Source organism: Actinia tenebrosa, unplaced genomic scaffold (genome assembly GCF_029948245.1).
Source record: "Actinia tenebrosa isolate PJP-AT-01 unplaced genomic scaffold, QUT_ActTen_1.0 PGA_scaffold2__45_contigs__length_23673736, whole genome shotgun sequence".
Taxonomy (NCBI): Eukaryota; Metazoa; Cnidaria; class Anthozoa; order Actiniaria; family Actiniidae; genus Actinia; species Actinia tenebrosa.
Genome location: NW_028292579.1, coordinates 21449828 through 21457285, shown reverse-complemented (window position 1 = coordinate 21457285; position 7458 = coordinate 21449828).

Sequence of the window (7458 nt, the reverse complement as noted above, 5' to 3'; positions counted from 1 at the left end):
CAATATGCTCCTAGTGGTGACACCCGCCGTCCCCCGGTGATTAAGGCTATTAAATATAGCAACTTGAACTGGTTCATATAAACAGTAATTTCAAAGGCTGTCATATTTCACTCAAGGTTGACATCTTTATTTTCAAAATGGCCAGTATTTAGTATTACTAGAGTAGTATAGGGAATGGGGGGTTCCAGCGCAATCTCAACACGGGCAAGACCCGCGTCAAAAATCCACCTACGGACAATCCCCACTCCAAGTGTGGTTGGGGGCAACAGCGCAATATGTTAGTCTCTATATGGAGTGCGAAGAATGTAAGAGAACTTTTAAGAAAGAAGCGGATTTGAAAAAGCATTTGAAAATGAAGACGAAGTGTATGAGCAGTTATGATTGTGGATGTGGTAAGAAGTTTGAGACTAAGGTTAATTGTTTTGGCATTCGTCAGGACTGTGAGTACGACTACGACGACCTAAAAAGTGCTTGGTATTAGGTATAAAATATTTCCTATTATATAGATGGAATCCCAAAGCAACTTCAGCACGGTGTCAATACCCGGTAACGGTGAGATTGACGTTAGACAGTTTTGGCGTCAGTCAGAAAGGAAGGTTTAAAAGGACTCTCCGAAAAGGTATAGAAGAATTAGGAGCCCTGAAAGCGAGCATAATGGTAGAAGTAAGTTGTCAAAAGACGAGGTAATGACGACAGCAATGTTGCGATCAAAGTCGTTAGTGATATTAGAATCCACGAATCTGGATAGGTCACTCAGTGAAGCCTTAGAAGCAATAATGGAGTCGCTGTCTAACTACACGAAAGAAGGATCGGGTTGGACAGTAGAGGAGGTAGAAGGAATAGAGATAAGTATAGCCAGGTACGTACCCATACGAGGGGGGAGTTACGTACCGCTACCAACGTGGGTAGAAAGGAAGAAGGCTATTGTAAACGTGAAGAATGAAGACAATCGATGCTTTATGTGGGCAATCAGGTCTGCACTGTATCCAGCAGAGAAGGATCCCTGTAGGACAAGTAAGTATCCCACAGATGATTTAGAGTGGGATGGTGTGGAATTTCCCATGCAGTTGATAGACATCCCCATATTTGAGGAAATAACGATCTAGCAATTAACGTTTACGGAGTCAGAGAGCAGACGATAGTACCGTTAGTTCTGTCAAAAAGTAAAGGAGAGCGCGTACATTTATTCTACCACGGCGGACACTACTCATGGTGTTAAACACATTAGCAGACTATTCTACAGACATACTAAGCACAAAGGCAAAAAAGTACTTCTGTGACTGCTGCTTGCTGTCATTTACATCCTTAAATGCCCTAAAGAAACACGATGAGATCTGCCGCGGAGTCGAAGAAGTGGCGCAACGGATCCAGATACCCACCAACAAAGAGCTTTCATACGCAGACCATCAAAAGCAGATGCAAGTGCCTTACGTGATATATGCAGACTTCGAAGCGTTGATAACTAAGGAAGAGCAGAAACGTGGCGCCACGAATAAGGTGGGATTACATGAGATCTGCTCCTTTGGTTACATAGTAGTCAGATCAGACGGTAAAGCAAACCCTCCTGTGATTTACCGAGGTAAGAACGCAGCTAATGAGTTTCTAGAAGCATTGCGAGAAGCGGAGGGAGAGATTAGAGAACAATTAAGATGTCCAAAGAAGATGGAATTTACCAAAGAGAACCAGGAGGCTTTTAACAAGGCAAAAAAATGCCACATTTGTCAACATACGCTTCTTCAGTTTGGAAGACGAGCCAAGAAAGCGTGGGATGAAGATGGAAAGTATCTAGGAGAAGCTCATTTTAAATGCGGGAAGTATGCTAAGAAAGGTGAGAAGCCGGGAAAGCCCTCCACGCACTGCATTCACTGCCACAAAGCATTTGTTGAGGATTTCTATGTGGATAAGGTTAGGGATCACTGCCACATCACGGGTAAATACAGAGGAGCGGCTCATTGGAAATGCAATATAAACTTCAAAGTAAATCCAGATATGGAGATTCCGGTGTTCTTTCACAACCTCCGCGGTTACGACTCCCATTTGCTACTACAGGAACAGACGGCTCCGACGTCAAATGCATACCCAACAACAAAGAGCGCTACATGTCCGTAACTGTGGGTAAGCTAAAGTTCTTAGATTCGCAGCAGTTTATGGCGGACTCCTTAGCAAACCTCGTAAAGTATAACACCAACTTTCCCATTTCCAGTCAATACGGCGCGGAAAGGAAAGGAGTCTACCCATACGAATACATGGATTCCTGGGATCGATTCAAAGAGTCCCTACCACCCAAAGATCGCTTCTACAGCACCCTAAACGAGTCCGGCATAAAGGATGAGGAGTACCAGCATGCGTTAGACGTGTGGGAAAGTACTCCTGTGAGAACATGGGTGACTACCACGACATCTACCTAAGGTCTGACGTAGTGCTGCTCGCAGATGTTTTCCAAAGCTTCAGAAAGATGGCTATGGAATATTACGGATTGGATCCCGCTAATTTCTACACGGCTCCTGGGCTCAGCTGGAGTGCTTTGTTAAAGAAGACAAATGCGCAGTTGGATCTCCTAACGGAGTACGACATGTATCGGTTTATGGAAGACGGTATTCGTGGCGGCGTATGCGGGCCCAGCCGACGTTACGCCCGCGCAAACAACCCCTTAGTAGAGCACGACCCAGAGAAACCAACCACATACATTTACTACCTGGATGCGAATAACCTTTATGGTTGGGCAATGTCACAGTACCTACCTGTGAGAGACTTCGAATGGGATCCAGTGAAGCCGATAGACTTCTACATGCAGGTAGGAAAGGAGGAAGACAAGGGTTACGTCTTAGAAGTGGATCTGGAGTACCCAGAGCACCTGCACGACGAACACAATGAGTTCCCCTTAGCACCAGAAGCGATAGAGATACCATTTAAGCAGCTAAGTCCGCTGCAAAAGCAAATGTGCCCTGGTTACAAACCGTACAGGAAACTAACTATGAACCTGATGGATAAGAAGAAGTATGTGGTACATTACCGCAACCTGCAGTTCTACGTGCGACACGGAATGCGCGTAGAGAAGATCCACAGAGTCCTAAAATTCACGCAGGAACCCTGGATGCGCCCCTACATTGACTTTAACACGCAAAAGCGTACCGCAGCGAAAAATGACTTCGAGAAAAACCTCTTCAACTGATGAACAACAGCGTGTTCGGAAAGACAATGGAGAACATCCGCAAGCGCGTAAGCGTAAAAATAGTCAGCACCAAAGAGGAAGCAGAAGCATACGTGTCACAGCCAGGCTTCGTTAGATACGTAGAAATGCTGAACTTCTACGTGATTCACATGAAAAAGGCAAACCTCTTACTAAACAAGCCCGTTTACACAGGCTTTACGGTGCTGGATCTATCGAAGCTGCTTATGTACGAGTTCTACTACGATAAGCTTAAGCCAAAGTACGGAGACCGCTGTCGCCTCCTGTACACAGACACCGACTCCCTAATTCTAGAAGTGCAAACGGAAGACGTTTACAAAGACTGCCTCCCCGACATAGACGAGTACGACACCAGCGGTTACCCGAAGGAGCACTTCCTTTACTCTGCGAAGAATAAGAAGGTAATTGGGAAGATGAAAGACGAAATGTTAGGAAAACCCATAGTAGAGTACGTGGGCCTGAAACCAAAGATGTACAGCGTGCTAAAGTTAGACGGCGTAGAAAAGAAAGCTAAAGGCGTAAAAAAGTATGTGGTTAAGAAGGACATTACGCACGAGTCCTACCTCAACGTATTACGAACACGCAAGGAACAGCGGCATAAGATGAACAGCCTGCGCAGCTATGGTCATCAGATACATAACGTCACGCAGGAGAAGGTGTCACTGTCTGCATTTGACGGTAAGAGGTGGATGTGTGATGACGGAGTGCATACGATAGCATTCGGACATCACACGATAAGCAGTTCTTCTTTGACGAACCCACGCGTGGGGCCATCATGAAGATAATACAAGATGGGCTGGCCCTTCTTAGCTATCGCACTTCGGATCTGATAAGTTTCCAAAGACCAATTAGGATCCGTAGCTCTTTTGGATCCTCCTTCTAATTCACCCGACTCATAGAGATATCGAACCGTGACATTACCTAATTTCTTTCCTGGGGGAAGACCGCCCTCGAACTTCTGACGAAGGACTTGTGTTCCACGTGTTTCTTTTTTATGGCATCCTTGGGTTTCATTCCCGTAGCCCTGGCCGCCTCGTTGTTCGAAGCTGCGACGACCTGGGGGAGCCTCTGAGTCCATTCCCTATTGCGTTTGGAGGGATCTTCCAGCTCTTTCCAATACTGGTATCCAAAGAGACGCTCGGCCAGGGTCTTATTGAATCTTTCGACGATGCTCTGACCCCTGTGGTACTCTGCTTTAGCTCTTCTAATCTTAGTGTCGTGGTCTTTCAGGGTCTTGGTAACCACGCCCATAAACTCCGTCCCCGCATCCACTTGCAGCAGCTTAGGCCATTTCAAGACGCGCTTATAAATCCTACCTAGGGCTTCTGCGACTTCCCCAGAATCCTTGCTGGTTATAGGTTCGGCGTCCTTGTATCTGCTTGCGATATCGACTACGGTCAAAGCGTACCTATAGGTCTTCTTTCTCACCTTATCGTGCGGTAAGAAAAGCAAATCCGCCTGATGAACTTCATTGGGGGTATTTACGGTGAAGCTGGGCCTGGGAATGTACTTGGGCACGGGAAGATAAACCTGCCAGAGGGTTTGTTTTTTCAACCAGTTCTTAGCCGTTTCGTCTGATACCCTGGCCGCGGTTGCGAGTTTCTTGATAGCTGACGCTCCTCTCCAATAGCCTTCCGGCCCATAGTAAATCCTCTTGAGTTTGTCCTCTACGCGACCCATTATATGAATTCCAAAACAAGATTGATCTTACGTCCGTTAAATCCACCGTCTTTCCGTCCACTTTAATGGTGATGTTTATGCTTTCTACCAAATTAGACAAGTCATAGCTCAAAGAAATGGGAGTGTATTCTACTGGGTCAAATGGATTACCTTGGGGCAGAAACTTGGACATAAGAGAAGACTTTTCTCCATTGTTGTAACTATGAACCAAGTCGCAATAGACTTCGTAAGAGGATGCGACTTTCCATTTCACATCATATGTATTGCCGCTATTTATCGTGGTACTAGTAAGACCCAGGAGTTCTACCAATGGACTGCCCATTAAATTAGCGCTTCCACTATTTTTCTTGAATTTCATTTCATGGGGTAATCCTGTGGTAAGAGTATATCCGTGCTTTGCTAGCTCCTTAGCCAGTGTTATAGGGGTGTAATGGGAATCTGGTATTTTTGGTTTGGTGCCGGAAGTTCCGATGACAAAGCCATTAATTAAATTATACCAAGAATTGTACAAAGAGCAACTAACCAACCGAACCTTACAGGCTTTGATGGGAGGATTCAAATACGTGGTAAAGTTATTCTTGTCGCTTTCCAAAAAGACGATCATTATATTAGATACGCCAAAGCCACGCCTCCGGCCAGCCCTGCAACTCCTACGAATACCAGCTCATTGTCTTTTTGTTTCTTAGAAGGCTGGTAGTAATTCTTGAACTGAGGCTTTTTCATTCTAAAGTCGGGGTGTGCTTGCGCATAAAGTTTGAAGGCGTAGTCTGTGTTTTCGAAGTTCTTGTCTGCCTGCATTTTGTCTTGGTAGTTCTTGTCCAACCAATCCCTGTAAGCTTGTCTTTTTTCATTCCAAGCTGCAACGTCCCTTTGATATTTTTCCAACGCTAAGTCGTGTCTCTTTCTTTCGGCGGCACCGCTTTTATCACCTCTAACTAATCTATCCAAATATTGACCACCATAGTTAGCCCCTGTAAATGCTAAAGCTGCAATGACTCCACCTGCGACTAAGCTAACCATTATACATTAGGTAGGTACTTTTCCTTCCGTAGATAATCCTTTACCATGATAGCCCCGCCAACGGCAGCGGTCATCTTAGCAAAATTAGCGAAGCTCTTGCTTGGGTCTTCAGTAAAGTCTTCTTTGAGCACTTTCTTACCTACCCAACCAATACCCGCAACGATGGAAGTAATGATAGCTGCTTCTTCAACAGTTTTCAACAACGCGGTCGACATTATATTACAAAGCGAGAAGGAAAATCTAGGTCGCCACGGGTGATAAATCTACTCCATTTCAGGGATCTTACTTTTTCTAACCTCCACAGGTGCGTGATATGTTGGCGGCACATGCACGGCCTCCCACTTTACTTTTGGCTTCGTAGCCCGCCATTGTAAGTAAAGGCTGCCTGCTGCTATAGCAACTCCTAACGCGCCAATGACGTACCCAGGATTAATGAAGGATTCCTCTTCCTCCACCTTTTCTTCTTTCTTTGCTTTGTTCTTTTTATTCATCTCCGCGAGCTTCTTTCCCGCGGCAACTCTGCCTGCAGATTTAGGCTTGGTAATCTTCTGCTCCTCCTGAGGTTGTTCTTCGGTGCCACTCATCTTATATTAAGGGACTTGAAGGACTTGACAAGTAACTTGATGACGACTTGACAATGACTTGGCAATGACTTGACAACGACTTGACTAAGTACTTGAGAATGACTTAAGGACGACTTGACTAAGTACTTGAGAATGACTTAAGGACGACTTGACTAAGTACTTGAGGTGACTTGACAACGACTTGACTAGGTACTTGCAGGTACTTGACTAGGTACCTCAGCAAGTGCCGCCTGGAAGACCTTTTCGACTTCTCTGTCCTTCTTGAAGTCCTTCCAAGATGTTCCTAAGGAACCTAGTACCTCCTTCAAGTCGACGTGCTGAGCTACGTGCAAAGCCGCAGAGGCGACTGCCATTAACTTACCGCACTTTAAAGACAACCAGCCGCAGGTTATCTTAAGTTCTTGGGATATGACATAGTCATCTCTTATGTCCTTCTGTAGTTGCTCCACGTCGTCTATAGGCAGTGCAAGTCCAAGTAATTTAGTCGCGAACTTAATAGCGGAGTCTGCTACGGCGTCCGTGGTCTTACTTGCAAGGGCGGCCTCGTACCTCTTATGGAACTTCTTGACTTCCTCTTCTGACAGCTTGTTAACTTGCTCATGGGTAAGTTCCTTGCCTATCATTTCTTTACACTTCCCCGAAGACACAAGGATGTTGAGTTGTTCCTTGAGGTTACTTTCGTCTAACTGTGTGGGGACTTCATCTAAGAGCTGCTCAATGTCCATATACATTAGGAATCATAGATTCCAACCTCGTACGGAAACCTCAAAGAGAAGATCATTTTGGAATGTTGGTGCGTTTTTAAATGCCGCATGTATTCATGCAGCTGTTCCTTGCTTATCTCACCGCCGTAGTCGCTTAAGATGGTTTCCAGGTCAGACTTACTTGGAGTATAAAATACGACCAGGGAGCCTATGTTTTCCCTGAAGGGTTTAGAGACACTGGTAAGCTGCTGGGAAAGCAACCAAACGCTGATATTGTCAT